The sequence below is a fragment of the Schistocerca nitens genome, chromosome 8 (genome assembly GCF_023898315.1).
Source record: "Schistocerca nitens isolate TAMUIC-IGC-003100 chromosome 8, iqSchNite1.1, whole genome shotgun sequence".
Taxonomy (NCBI): Eukaryota; Metazoa; Arthropoda; class Insecta; order Orthoptera; family Acrididae; genus Schistocerca; species Schistocerca nitens.
Window position 1 is genome coordinate 479868490 of NC_064621.1, and position 16383 is coordinate 479884872.

At 41.9% G+C, this 16383-nt stretch overlaps 1 pseudogene; it reads right to left on the bottom strand.

Moving 5' to 3' along the window:
• Positions 1–15013: 15013 nt before the first annotated feature.
• Positions 15014–16383, bottom strand: part of LOC126199625 (coiled-coil domain-containing protein 6-like) — a 33218-nt pseudogene continuing 31848 nt past the window's right edge.

Here is a 16383-nt window from a genome sequence, read left to right on the forward strand (position 1 = left end):
CTAAAAATAGCTAAATTTTCAAGCTTTAAACTGATGTAAACCCTTGTAGAAATAAACAGGTCTTTGTGCTTATAAAAAAAATAGGAGACCTTACTTTGAGAGTACCCTCGTACCAGTATGACTTTGCATCCATCATCCAAAAAATGTGAGTTCAAGTTCCTACATGTGATGACCAAGACAAATAAATCCCGGAAGTTTAACATCCATTGATATTTATGCTTATGTTCAATAAGAGAGGAACCCATTAGTAGGAAGGTGTCAGTTAGTAGGTATGCAGATAGTTGTGAACAGCATGCAGGTGTTTCTACGGTTAATGGAGCGCCCTACGATCAACTACTGTGATAGCAGTTAAGTGTTTATACTCCCTGACTTACGTGGCTACTCGTTATTTCGCCCTTTCTTTGCCTTTTCTTTGTCTTTTCTTACCCAGATAAAAACACTTATTTTTAATTTAAAATTTGTTTTCGAAAGTCAGTCCTGAAACATACAATGATCACGCACGTAATCTACGTTTGATTACTTCACAAAACACTTTTTTGTTCTAAAAGCAAACAATAAGATTCAAGAGCATAATACATATACATCCGTGCCATTCCTGTATTGGGGTCCACATTCCCTCTGTTCCTGCTGTTACGAATTCTTTCGGTGCGGACAGAAGTATTGCTGCCAGAATTTTTAATGGAGCAAATTTCCATCTGATGATCGTCGCAAACCTTGCGAAAAATATATTCAAACAACACACAGACAGTCACACACCTTCTGATTCCTTGGACACTTGTACCTTTACGTTACGTGACGTGTTAGAAAACTGCTCTTCCCTAACCAGCACAGTGCCTATCGTTACTGCCATACAAGAGCTCAGCGCCTTCCCACGTCCGACCCAAAAGCTCAGCGCTATGTGGCGACCGGTAACAAACGCTCAGTGCATCCTGCTACTGGCGTCAAACACCAGTGGTAACACCTAAGGCCTTCTTATTAGGCAAGTAAATCCAAATTCGCATCCAGTGCACTCATTACTGCGATGCTTTCAATAGTGCCTGAGCGGCTTAAACCTCGCCGGAAAGCCGTCCACATCATTATTCTTATCTTCAGCCATGGCAATAAGCATGCTTATTTATTGAATCAATCTCTTGAGGTGCGAACTGTGTCTTCTACCGGTAGACTTTCGACTTCTGATGGTCTCCATTTCCACAACGTTACCGTGGATAATATTTCTCGGTATGGCCCACTGTATACATAAAACACGTAGCATATAAATCTACTTTTTCGTGACCCCTCCCTGTTTTCAGTAAGACTTTGTCGTTCAAAAACTGTCTCCAGCTCATCGCGCTCTGCGGTTATCTTGTGGCGGCTCATTACCTCTAAAACTATTTGTTTTCTCTATGTACCCGCATGTCTTCCTACCAATGACTCACAACTTGCGTTCTCTTTTAAAACGCTTCCAGTGTACCATATACCTTCGCATTTATGGTGCCTTATCATATCAAACAAATCTTTATTTTCTGCATTTACGTAAATGTTCACACTCTACTTCCTACAGTACTCACGACTTCTTCTATTGCACATACAGTGCTCAGAATACTTCCTGCCTTCTCCTGTCTTACTTCCAGTGCACACAAAATACTTCCCACCTACATAATTTCTAAACTTATGTTAACTACATCTTTTTAATTTACAAAGAAAATTCCTGCGATTGCATTTCGTCTAACGACACAGTCGGATACTCGACCGTCGGGCACTACAATTACATGCTGAGTTGCAGAAACGATCGGTATTGTTATAAATTGTCGTAGCTGTGTTGGAAAAGAACCAGAGCTCCAAGCCCTATAGAAAGCATTGAATCTCAATTAGTTACAGGTACTGAAATCTGGCTAACGCCGGAAATAAGTAGAGCTGAAATTTTTCAAACGACCTAATAGTGTTCTAAAAGCATAGATTAAATAAAGTTGGTGGAGGAGTATTTATTGCTGACAGAAGTAATTTACCTTGTAGCGAAATTGATGTAGATAGTTCCTGCGGAATGGTATGGGTAGAGGTTATAGTTGACAATTGGTCTAAACTATTAATTGGATCGTTTTACTGTCCCCCCCCCCCCCCCATTCAGAAGATATAGTTGCTAAACATTTCGAAGAAATCTTGAGTCTCATTTCAAATAAGTACCCCAATCACACAATTATAGTAGGTGATGCCCAACCTACCCTCGATATGCTGGAAAAATTATACGTTTAAAGCCTGGGGCAGGCATAAAACGTCATCCGAAATTGTACTGAATGCTTTCGCAGAGAATTGTTTTGAACAATTAGTACATGAGCCCACCCGAAGCGTAAATGCTTGCGAAAGTATACTTGACCTCTTAGCAACAAATAATCCCGGACAAATAGGGAGTATCATGACGGTTATAGGGATTAGCGACCATAAGGCACTTGCTGCTAGACTGAATACCGAAACACCTACAACCATCAAAAAGAAACGCAAAGTACATATGAATAAAAAAGCTGATACAAATGCTCTTAACGCCTTTTTAAGAGACAGTCTCCACTCCTTCCGTTCTGATCATGTAAGCGTAGAAAAGATGTGGAATGATTTCAAAGAGACACTATCGACGGCAATTGAAAGATACATACCAGATAAATTAATAAGTGATCCTCCATGGTACCCAAAACGGGTCAGATCACTATTGCAGAAGCAATGAAAAAAACATGCTAAATTTAAAAGAACGCAAAATCCCCAAGATTTGCAAAGTTTTGCGGAAGTTCGAAAGATAGCGTGTAATTCAATGCGAGATGCTTTTAATAATTTCGACAACGAAACTCTGTCTCATAATGTGGCGGAAAACCCAAAGAGATTCTGGTCATACATAAAGCACACCACTGGCAAGACGCAATCAATACCTTCACTGCGCGATAACAACGGTGAAGTCACTGATGACAGTGTCACTAAAGCAGAGTTATTAAACACGTTTTTCCGAAACTCCTTCACCAATGAAGAAGAAGTAAGTATTCCTGAATTCCAATCAATAACAACTGCCAAGATGACAAACATAGAAGTAGATATCCTCGGTGTAGCAAATTAGCTTAAACTTCTTAATAAAGGCAAGGCCTCCGGTCCAGATTGTATACCAGTCAGTATGCTGATACAATAGCTCCATATTTAGCAGTTATACACAACCGCTCACTCACAGAAAGATCCGCACCTAAAGACTGGAAAATTGCTCAAGTCACACCAATACCCCAAAAGGGACATAGGAATAATACACTGAATTACAGGCCCATATCACTAACGTCGATTTTTAGAAGGATTTTGGAACGTACGCCGTATTCGAACATTATGAAGTACCTCGAAGAACACGATTTATTGATACATAGTCAGCACGGATTCAGAAAATATCGTTCTTGCAAAACACAAATAGCTCTTTATATTCACGAAGTAATGAGTGGTATCGACAGAGGATGTCAAATTGATTCCATATTTTTAGATTTCCCAGAAGGTTTTCGGCACCGTTATTCACAAGCGTCTTGCATCCAAACTGCGTGCCTATGGAATATCGCCTCAGTTGTGCGACTAGATTCGTGATTTCCTGTCAGAAAGGTCACAGTTCGTAGTAATAAACGGAATGTCATAGAGTAAAACAGAAGTAATAACCGGCATTCCCAAAGGAAGTGTTATAGGCCCCCCTCTATTGTTTCTGAACTATATTAACGACATAGGAGATAATCTGAGTAGCCGTCTTAGATTCTTTGCAGATGATGCTGTCGTTTACCGTCTTGTAACGTCATCATATGACCAAAACGAATTGAAAAATAATTTAGATATGATATCTGTATGGTATGAAAAGTGGCAATTGGCCCTGAATAAAGAAAAGTGTGAAGTTATTCACATGAGTACTAAAAGAAATCCGCTAAATTTTGATTACGCGGTAAGTCACACAAACCTGAAGGCTGTAAATTCAACTAAATACTTAAGGATTTCAATTACAAATAACCTAAACTGGAACGATCACGTAGATAATGTTGTGGGTAGTGCAAACCAAAGACTGTGATTCATTGGCAGGACACTTAGAAGGTGCAACAGGTCTAGTAAAGAGACTGCCCTATTCTTGAGTACTGCTGTCCGATGTGCAATCCGCATCAGGTGTGACTGACGGATGACGTCGAAAAAGTACAAAGCAGGGCAGCTCGTTTTGTGTTATCGCGAAATAGGGGAGATAGCGCCACAGAAATGATACGTGAATTGGAGTGTCTCAGAAATCATACGTGAACTGAAGTGGCAGATGTTGAAACAAAGGCGTTTGTCTTTGCGAAGGGATCTTCTCATGAAATTTCAATCACCAGCTTTCTCCTCCGATTACGAAAACATTTCGTTGGCACCCACATAGGGAGAAATGATCATCAGGATAAAATAAAGAGAAATCAGGGCTCGCAAAGAAAAAGTGCTCCTTTTCCCCGCGCGCCGTTCGATAATGGAAGGTAGAGAGACAGCTTGAAGGTGGTTCATTGAAACCTCTAACAGGAACTTTATTGTGAATAGCAGAGTAATCACGTACATGTAGATGTAGATGGAGAGACGAGCAACGTTCTCCGAGTAAGAACATCCTTTTTCATGCCTAATTTTATTTTGGTCATAGCCTACTGTATTCCAGTGGCTAATTTTGCGAATTGAAACAACAAGTACGGACGTGGAAAGACTTCTTAGTAATTCGCCAACCTTTCTCTACACCTAAACGCTACTGTTTATCGTAGTTTCATTACCAAACAATTCGCTCTCACTTCGACGATCTCCTATTTTATCTAACTTCTCGCGGCAAACCTCCAATTTGTTTGAGATTTACATGAAACACTTACCCTGATTGTAACCGTTGTTTAGTCACTAAAGGTCCCACAGCTCTGTCTGGTAACTGAATCAAATTTACAACTGGCGCAGGCTCAACGATTTTGTTAACTTTCTCTCAATCACTGGCATCTCGACCCTGTCTTAAGACAACCAGCCGACTCAACTCTGCAGCAGGTAGAATCCCGTCTACTTCATTAACTATTTCTCTATAATTAATATCCAGATCCGCTTCTAACACAGCAATTCTTGTTAAATATGATTCGTCATTAACTACTTGTAGTTGGATTACGTTTTCTGACTCGTAGCTAACCTGCACTGCAGGTACAGAAACGATGTTGTCACGAACATCCGTAACCACCTGCACTTCAATGTTCTCCGTCATTTCAATTTTAATTTTGTTTACAGCTTGCTGAATAATCGTTATCTTACCTTCTCATTCGATTTGTTGTCTTTTATTATCATTATCTTCCTGTTCCTTCGCTTCGTCTGAACTCGTTTCCAGTAATTGCGTCTTTAACTTCTTGCCTTGCTGTGCCTGATTTATTTTCGCCATTAATGGTGTTCTTCAGATTTCTTAACTTCTTCTCCGATATTTTTGTCTCTTTTTTCATCCGTCCATCACACGTTTGTGTATGACCGGTGAATTGTTCTTGTAATATCTTAACATGATCACTGTGTTCTTTAAGTTGATGTGCAGTATTCTTGAAGCGGGTCTCATTTTTCTCGCCTGCTTTGATAAAATATTCGTCAATCTTTTCATCGACCATTCCACTCTATCGTACTGTCTCTTGTTGTCTGACGCAGTCTCGATTAAGAATGCCCGTCCTTTAAAACGTGGCGGTGAAGGTGAATTTGGAGCGCGATCGGCAACGCTTTGTTTTACGTCCTCGAGGCCAGCGGCCACGAAATCTTCCGTTACCTGTGACGTTGCCACGTACTTAAGCCGTCTGTTTGTGCTTGTTCTACATCTGTAAGTTATCTGACTCGTGGTTTGTCGGCAATCACACTTTCATATTACCATCCGCAATTCCGATTACCTCAGATCTGTGAGAACTGCCTTGTTCAACGACCACGTAAAGTTCGCTATTCACAGAAGCCTTATCTACCGTACGCACCCTTTCTGGGAATTACCAAATACTGACACTGGAATCATGCACTTTCCACCAAATAACCAAAATTTTGCCGTACGCGCCACGAAACACAACGATATTCCTAACCGCAAGCATGAATAGATAAAATACTTCTCCCAAAATTTCAACGACCAGAACTCAGGAAACATCAAGAACCATTTATTAAAAAACTCGCTAATTCTCTCTAAAAGAGATCATCCACTGTTGTGTTTTGAGTGTTAAATATTAGTGGGCGGCGGGAGTCAACACCAGAAGCGGTTAAGCTTTGTTTGATTATTTGAAGTTCATATAGTTGAAAAGTGGCTGTGGAAATCAGGTTTTTTAAATTTTTTTATTATTACATTTCCGCTTAGTGATGTTTTGAATAGAGAACCAGCACTCGTAAAGTAAAACACTGACTTGTAACTACAAACGAATTAATAGCAGGAAGTAATGAATTAACTGTTTTAAACAGTCAGTGCCCGACTTGTCCTTCATCCCTAAACTATGGCAAGAAAAATATTCAAAAGTTTGTTTCAAAGTAGATTAATATCTCGAACATATCTTTTCGTATCAACGTAAAGCAAAGGCCAATGAAATAAAAGACCGGCATGTGAATAAAAGCAAAGTTGAAAGAAATTAAAACCCTAAAGAGAAGAAATAGTGTTTTTCATTTAATAACTTGCAACCAAAACAAGATAATTAATATTTATTTGTACAGGGAAATAAAGTTTACCTTCTATTGAAAAGTGGTTAATTATAAATGAAAAGTTATTTCATATAACACTGAAAGGCTGAGATTAAAAAATAGTTTGTTACGATAAAATTTCTATAGAGTCAAGGATATTGTTGTAGCAAGGCGCTACTTAAAGACGTTATCGATGATTGACAACGAAAGATAGTGTTAAATTATGTCTTTGCCTTGTATTCTCCAATTTACGTAAAAATCTATAACGTTCACACTGGTTGCTTGTATATGTATGTTGAAGTTTTAAAAGAGCAGCAACTACAAGAGACAACGGTCTATATGACGTATTCATCAGCTACAGTGTATAAGAAAGCTGTCGCTTCTGGTACTTACGTTGTTGAGAAAATCTTTAGTTATGTTGTCAGAGAACACAGAGTAAACTTCGCCATAGGTTTCTTTTATTGGTGAAGTACATATATCATTCCCGCTCCCCGAAGACTCTCACATTTAGTATTTTTTTGGTGGTAGTTTATCATTCGAACCTAGTGAACCCTGATAGATGCGTTGATGTAATTAATATCCAGACTGCTACCACTGACGCCATTATACCATGAAAAGTGTTATTGTGTCCATCCTATCGTACATAATGATGTCGTAGGGCGTTGTAGTTTGATTTATAGCGCGATAAGCTGAATATGAAATCTTACATAACGTCGTCGTGTTAGTACAGACGATTATTTCAAGTCACGCAGATTACGTCGTTGAGAGTAGGCAAGGTCCTCTCAGTACAACTTATTGTAGTATTACGAGAGTGAGTTACATCATCCGACGTTACTTTTCACCTGAGTATTGCAGTGCCGTTAGGGCCTGTTCATACAGTATATCTCCTACGAGTTAGTGTTTTCTAAAGAGTGGCTCAGTACATACTTCATCAAGGGAATTTGCACATCAACCTCTGAAATGTGTTAGTGCACAGATTCAAGAAAAACTGAATTCTTTACAGTAGCCGCAAATGGATTCTTCGGTTCCTCAGTGACATTTAATTGTTGGTTTGAACCATTTCCATGGAGAAGGTTGCTTCTAATTACACTGCAAAGGTACTGAGATGTACATGGTGTGAAGCCATTGTGGCGATTATCATCATACAACGGAAGTTGATGTTGAGATCCCACTTGCAGTATTAATTCTTAGTCGGGGAGGAAATGAATTAACCTGTTTTGGGGCGATTCAGTGTTTACAGCGTGTGCGGGAGTTCGGCTGCCACTGCACTTAATTTTTAATTATTTAAATTTTCCAAACTGGAGTATCAATGGAAGCTTGAGTTTGTCTTCGGTGTTTCTAGTAACAGTAACTAAGCTGTGTCTGCAGGGCACTGCCTTACATTAGACTGCTTTGGTGCTTAATCCTTTGAGCTGGCACTCGGCATATTTTGTATATTTATACGCTTTCTTAAATGGTAAAAGGTAAAGGGGACAGAACTGGTACTTTACCTTAGATTATAGATATTTATTTAAGATACTATTTTGTGTATGTTAACGTTTTTGTCTTTCTGTTTCAGAGCTCTAAAACCTAACTGGACTGTACCCATGTAGTGGTGACGACCTCTAGCTGATGATGCTGAATGTAAATATCGGCTTCTGATTACGTTTTGAGACCAAGCCTTGGACTTCCTCGTCGGTAAACCCTGGTTTGTAATTTATTTTGCACTACTGGTGTTTTAAAATAATTTGGTAAGTGGTCTAATCTGTTTTGGAGCGGATTTAAATAATTCTTGGTACTGTTATTTATTGTTGCCTCTGAAACAATTCTGCATTACGAGTGTTTTTAAAATAACTGCTGGTAAGTGGTCTGAGCTGCTTTTGGGCACATTTAAATAATACCTTCATACTGTTGCTTATGGGCGCTTTTGTTATATTTTGATTTTGAGGGCGTTACAGAGCAGTAATTGTATTACTTTAATAAAGGTGCTCAGGTTATCAGTGTGTGCCTTATGTAAATTTATCGGTACTGAAATAAAATAGTTTAATTTTTCTGCTGAGTCTGAGCGCATTAGGTTACCACTCCGGCATCCAGGGATCCTTACTCATTTCATACGTATATAGTCGTGGAATATGAGTTTGTAGACATTCTGCGACAATTATAAATGAAACAGTTACTGCGTAAAAGACTTGTTTATTTACTCATTCCGCGTTTTGATGTTTAACACCATCATCTTCATGTGGAGGATTGTGTTTTTACATTTCTGGTGTAAGTGCAGAGAACTGGTGCCTTTTCACAGCAGCGGATCAAGTCCAAGGCAATTAATTTTTCGTATTTTGCTGGTGATAAAATTGGTTTTCCAGATAAGGCACTGTCAAAGTTAAAACCATGAATTTGAAGAAGTGAAGTGTGGGTACAAGGGAAGTACAATGGGAAAGATGGCGCATGCTGTTATTTGTTCCATGTGCTCTTCACTGTACATTACGATCCCTTCACACAAATATGTTAAAAATGCGAGACATATGCTTGCTTACAATGAGTGTTAATCGTTACTAAATTCAGACTTATTGCTAATTGTCAATGTACCACGGATATGAAAAAAAACTAAACAGCTAAAAATATACCGTTGCAAATGTCAGACTTTGATTGTTTACGTTGTTGTATTAACAAAAAAATTTTGTTGTGTACTACATGTTCATATTTCTTAAGTTCTTTCCTGTTTTACGAAGATGGATCAAAACAGATCATGTGTATATACTGTAAGTGAATTAAAACAGATAATTTGTATGTAATGTAAGTGGAACTTACTGGGATACAAGAAGAAGAGCTTCAATAAATTGTTGTGCCTTAAATTTTGTTCTATGTTATTAAAAGCGTTCAAGCACAAAGTGGGGCAAATAAAAGAGGCCTGGAGAACAATGTTCCAGGGTACAAAGAAACACAGCAGATTAATAGAAATACAGTACTAACTTGACCATAGCAGTTATTGAAACTAACCATCATTCATCTCTTAGCACTTTTGGGCTGACTATAGCAGTGTTGAAACTGACCACCATTCATCTGTTAGCACTTTGGGCCCTTATCAGGAAGCTGCTGGAATTGCTGCAAACTCACTCGAAATGTTCTGAGGCGGTTCTTGGAGACTATGAGGGTTGTTGCGATACACCTTAGACTTCATGGCTCCCCACACAAAGTAATAGCGACCTGACATATCAGCTAACCCAGGTGGCCAGCTACAGCGGCGACCACACTGAACTCTGCTAACAACACTGTCAGGGGTGAAGATTGTGCAAGTGTGATCCAAGGTTCGGCAGCTGTATGGGCAGTTGATCAACCCTGTTGGAAGTAACTGTAGGTCTTTTCCTCCTCCGTTAATGCTGAATGGTTTCACAAATGGTTTCAAAATGTCAGCAATGTAACGCGCCGAAGTCAGCTTCTGATGGTTGTAGGTGGGACAAATAATGCGGCGTGCGACACTGCACACCAAACCCCATCCTTCTGATAATATTCAGATTTACTCCCACTGTCCATTCAAATGTAGGCCATCTAATCCATTTAATATGTACAATGTTTTGATGTTACACAAATAAGTAGCAGTTTTTACACCTTAGTAACAGTATTATATTTGTATCACTCACGTCCTAGTCTTACGTAATACGGTTAGCCGCGTCCAACAGATCACATGGTCATCGTAATTCTTATCACCTGCTTATGCTGTTTTGTGACAAAATAAATGCAACCTTGGAATATATCCGTCTGTTGCTTTAATTTTCGACACAGTGTATTTTCTTCCTCGTTCAAATCTATTCGATTTGTATTTTAAGCTGTATCGGACAAATTCATTTCCTCATTATCGAAGTATTAATGTACAAAATTTTCTGTACATTATATACACCAGAATATGCAACATAAAAGTTGCGAAATCAACTTCAATAAAAACAGCTACTGCGTGCAAATTGGAGTTTTATGTTTTAACAGTTTTAACACCTGTGCATATACGAGGGGTGTTTGAAGAGTCCGTGCAACATCAGAGACATGACACCACCGGCGCGCGTCGAAGTCATGTTTAGTTAGTAGCATCTTTGGAAAGAACGCACACGAAGTTTCAGCCTTATTGGTCTATTTCTTTGTGTTTGGCATTAGTGTGAATCAAGGAAGTCGAGTGATTGTCCAAAAATTGACGAAAAAGAATTTCGTGTGGTAATTAAACATTACTTTATGAAAAGCAATACCCTCGGGCATGGATGTTTGTGATGTCCTTAGGTTAGTTAGGTTTAACTAGTTCTAAGTTCTAGGGGACTAATGACCTCAGCAGTTGAGTCCCATAGTGCTCAGAGCCATTTGAACCATTTTTTTGAAAAGCAAAACGCCTCATGATACTAAAGAGAAGCTTGATAAACACCACGGTGACTCTGCACCTTGGATTAGAACAGTTTATAAGTGGTTTCAAAATTTTCGGAGTGGCCATATGGGCACAAGTGATGCTGAACGTTCTGAACGCACTGTGGAGGTTACGAGTCCAGAAATCATTGATAAAATCCATGATATGGTGATGGATGACAGAAGAGTTAAGGTGCGTGGGATTGCTAGTGCTGTAGGCATCTCGAATGAATGGGTACATAATATTCTGCATAAACATTTGGACATGAGAAAGCTATCCGCAAGATGAGTTCCGCGATTACTCACGCTTGACCAAAAACGGAATCGTGTGAAGTGTTGCAAGGATGGTTTGCAGCTGTTCAGGAAGACTTTAAGCGTCGTTTCGTCACTTTGGATGAAACATGGATACATGTCTATACTCCTGAGACCTAAGAACAATCTAGACAATGTGTTACCAAGGGAGAATCTGCACCAAAAAAGGCGGAGACCAGTCCTTCGGCCGGAAACGTTATGGCGACTATCTTTTGGGATTCGCAAGGGATAACCCTCATCGACTATCTGGAAAAGGGTAAAACTATTACAGGAGCATATTATTCATCGTTACTGGACCGTTTGAAAACAGAGCTCAAGAAAAACGCCGGCGATTGCTGAGCAAAAATGTCCTTTTCCATCACGACAATGAGTCCGGAGCCGCGGGACTGCTACGGTCGCGGGTTCGAATCCCGCCTCGGGCATGGGTGTGTGTGATGTCCTTAGGTTAGTTAGGTTTAAGTAGTTCTAAGTTCTAGGGGACTTATGACCTAAGATGTTGAGTCCCATAGTGCTCAGAGCCATCACGACAATGCACCAGCACACACCTCAACAGCTGTGGTAGCAAAATTAAGGGAAATAGGATTTCAACTCGTTTCACATCCCTCCTATTCTCCAGACTTGGCTCCCTCAGATTACTATTTGTTCCCGAATTTGAAGAAATGGCTGGCCGGACTGAGATTTTATTTAATCTGTAGGCGCCCCAGTGGTCCCGGTCGCCTACGGTGGACTGGAAGCCGAGCAGTCACCTCTCCAGTTGTCAGGACGCTAGGAAATGACTGTGGACGCGTCAGAAGCGCCAAAGAAACATTATTGATTCGTGACACATTTATTCCTGCCAAGTACAATGTGGCTCGCGTAACACAGGCTGGCTGAGCTTGGTGATATCAACGACCTTCCCCGCGCCCTCGCTGACTCGGAGCGATGACACCAGCTCCGGGATGCACCAGTCTTGCTAGCGCAGCGCCGCGTGCTGTGACGTAGCGGTGGAATCCCTTTACTTCGGCTGCTCGTGGCTGGCGACGCCAGCTTGCCGGCCGGCTAGGTGGCGGACAGCAGGCCGCTGCGCGTAGGAGGCTCCGGGTTGGAGTCCCGGCCCTGTCGGTACGAGAGGCGTTCACGTAGTACGGAGTGTACTCTATCCCACCCCCTCTTCTTCGCTGCTACTCCTGGTGGCTCGTCCGCGGTGGACGGGCGGAACGAGCTGCAGTCCCCCAGCATCGTCAGCTCACCCGGTTGTGACGGCGGATGCACAGGGCCTAGGCCCCGCACGGTCTCGACGACGGCTCACTGATGTGGTCAGTATTGGTGGCGAGCGAGTCTGCCGCGATGTCTGCTAATCCTGGGTTGATGACTGACAGTGGCAGCAGAGAGGAGCAGAGTTGGTAGTGTCCCCTCACGTCTGCTGCTGGATGGGCCGCCCTTACTGCAACACCTCCTTCATAAAGATTAATATGTCGATCACCGAGCTGAGCGCTATGCAGCGACCCAGTACACATCTAACTGCGAGTGCCTTGTTGCTATCAAAGCTGGCGTATTTAAAGGAAGCACGAGCGACGTCCTGACGTCAAGCTCGTTTGTAATGAGCGCATTCGTTCCACTTATACTGCTGATTTATCTGTCGTACTCGCCCCTTAGGTGTTCTTGTTACAGAGTTACATGTTGTTACGGCAGACTTACGCGAAGTTATGAAATGCAGTACAGCTGACGCTATATCTCTGTCTTACACTCTACGAAAGTCTCCGTCTAACACAAACCCGTGTGCTAAGCAATTCTCTCTCGCCTGTTGTGCGTAACCAGGCCATTGCCCCTGTGCGACGACACATTCCGATACATGTACGAGGGCAGTTCAATAAGTAATGCAACACATTTTTTTCTGAAACAGGGGTTGTTTTATTCAGCATTGAAATACACCAGGTTATTCCCCAATCTTTTAGCTACGTGACACTATTTTTCAACGTAATCTCCATTCAATGCTACGGCCTTACGCCACCTTGAAATGAGGGCCTGTATGCCTGCACGGTACCATTCCACTGGTCGATGTCGGAGCCAACGTCGTCCTGCATCAATAACTTCTTCATCATCCGCGTAGTGCCTCCCACGGATTGCGTCCTTCATTGGGCCAAACATATGGAAATCCGAGGGTGCGAGATCGGGGCTGTAGGGTGCATGAGGAAGAACAGTCCACTGAAGTTTTGTGAGCTCCTCTCGGGTGCGAAGACTTGTGTGAGGTCTTGCGTTGTCATGAAGAAGGAGAAGTTCGTTCAGATTTTTGTGCCTACGAACACGCTGAAGTCGTTTCTTCAATTTCTGAAGAGTAGCATAATACACTTCAGAGTTGATCGTTTGACCATGGGGAAGGACATCGAACAGAATAACCCCTTCAGCGTCCCAGAAGACTGTAACCATGACTTTACCGGCTGAAGGTATGGCTTTAAACTTTTTCTTGGTGGGGGAGTGGGTGTGGCGCCACTCCATTGATTGCCGTTTTGTTTCAGGTTCGAAGTGATGAACCCATGTTTCATCGCCTGTAACAATCTTTGACAAGAAATTGTCACCCTCAGCCACATGACGAGCAAGCAATTCCGCACAGATGGTTCTCCTTTGCTCTTTATGGTGTTCGGTTAGACAACGAGGGACCCAGCGGGAACAAACCTTCGAATATCCCAACTGGTGAACAATTGTGACAGCACTACCAACAGAGATGTCAAGTTGAGCACTGAGTTGTTTGATGGTGATCCGTCGATCATCTCGAACGAGTGTGTTCGCACGCTCCGCCATTGCAGGAGTCACAGCTGTGCACGGCCGGCCCGCACGCGGGAGATCCGACAGTCTTGCTTGACCTTGCGGCGATGATGACACACGCTTTGCCCAACGACTCACCGTGCTTTTGTCCACTGCCAGATCACCGTAGACATTCTGCAAGCGCCTATGAATATCTGAGATGCCCTGGTTTTCCGCCAAAAGAAACTCGATCACTGCCCATTGTTTGCAACGCACATCCGTTACAGACGCCATTTTAACAGCTCCGTACAGCGCTGCCACCTGTCGGAAGTCAATGAAACTATACGAGACGAAGCGGGAATGTTTGAAAATATTCCACAAGAAATTTCCGGTTTTTTCAACCAAAATTGGCCGAGAAAAAAAGTGTTGCATTACTTACTGAACTGCCCTCGTATACTCCTCTTACCTCTTGACTAACCTACTGCCTCTGGCTCTAGGCATAGGCAACGAAACTATGACAATATTCCACGTTTCCAATTCTTTACTATTCCGTGACACTACAGCAGCAAAAAATAGCTATTCTGCAGACTTGGACAATCCCTATTATTCGGAAGGGATCAACAAATTAGAATAGCGTTGGACGAAGTGTACAAGTCTTAAAGGAGACTATATCGAAAAATAAAAAAGGTTTACCCCAAAGAAATAAGTAGTTTTTATTTTTGCACGGACTTTTCAAACGCCCCTCGTACACCTGATGTACTGTATGAATTGGTCATTCACGTATGTAAAACTACTTAAAATAATTCCAAACCGTGATGCGCTGGGAAGTGAGCTGCGAATTTTAGCTGAAGAGAGCGCAGGTGTTTTGAGCACGAGCGCGCTGGCACGTACGGTACGTCTTGGCCCACCCTCGGGTGGCACTGACGCCAGTAGACTGGCGCGCTTATCGCGGCTGGCGTGAGGCAGCTTCGCCTTGTCGGCCGTTCAGCGAGGCTTACCGGGGAGCCCCAGGAGTGCAGCCGGCGGCGCGCCGCGGAGCGTCGATATTGCGAATCCGCGGAGCTCTCCAAATCCACGCGACGAGCGCGGCCGCATTTGCATCCTCCATAAACACCGGCGAACATGACGCCGGCGCCGAGGAAGGCCCGCCACCTGCTCCACGGTGCTCGCAGCCCAGCTGCCAGGCGGCAACGGCGTCAACCCTGTGCTGACGGAGGAGGTCGACATCCGGAAATGACGACAAACTATACTCTCCAAAACACAGTAGACAGACTTCCGAAAAATAAGCGGTGAGTCAAAAAGGACTTTACAAGTTTGGAAGAATATAGAAATTTATTGAGATAATTTACAGAATCGGTAGGTGTGGCACTTTGTAGCAAACAACCTCAAGTTTCACATAAAAGTGTCTTTTGAGAATCTCGTTTCCAAAAGGTATCAAATCTATAAAATCTAATTTTAGAGGAGAGAGAGAAAAAAAGTTTTACAACCACAGCAGCATCAGACTGTCTTGTAGCATTGTTGTTACATGCAGACAGATACTGAGACACATTTGGATTCCGTAGAAATATTTGAACACGTGAGGCAATACGACCCTACGACTTATCTTAGAAGAAAGATTAAGGAAAGGCAAACCTACGTTTCTAGCATTTGTAGACTTAGAGAGAGCTTTTGACAATGTTGACTGGAATAATCTCTTTCAAATTCTGAAGGTGGCAGGGGTAAAATACAGGGAGCGAAAGGCTATTTACAATTTGTACAGAAACCAGATGGCAGTTATAAGAGTCGAGGGACACGAAAGGGCAGCAGTGGTTGGTAAGGGAGTGAGACAGGGTTGTAGCCTCTCCCTGATGCTATTCAATCTGTATATTCAGCAAGCAGTAAAGGAAACAAAAGAAAAGTTCGGAGTAGGTATTAAAATCCATGGAGAAGAAATAAAAAGTTTGAGGTTCGCCGACGTCATTGTAATTCTGTCAGAGACAGCAGAGGACTTGCAAGAGCAGTTGAAGGGAATGGATAGTGTCTTGAAAGGGGGATATAAGATGAACATGATGAACATCAGCAAAAGCAAAACCAGGATAATTGAATGTAGTCGAATTAAGTCTGGTGATGCTGAGGGAATTAGATTAGGAAATGAGACACTTAAAGTAGTAAAGGAGTTTTGCTATTTAGGGAGTAAAATAACTGATGTTGGTCGAAGTAGAGAGGATATAAAATGTAGACTGCCAATGGCAAGGAAAACGTTTCTGAAGAAGAGAAATTTGTTAACATGGAGTATAGATTTTAGTGTCAGGAAGTATTTTCTACAAGTATTTGAATGGAGTGTAGCCATGTATGGAAATGAAATGCGGACGATAAATAGTTTAG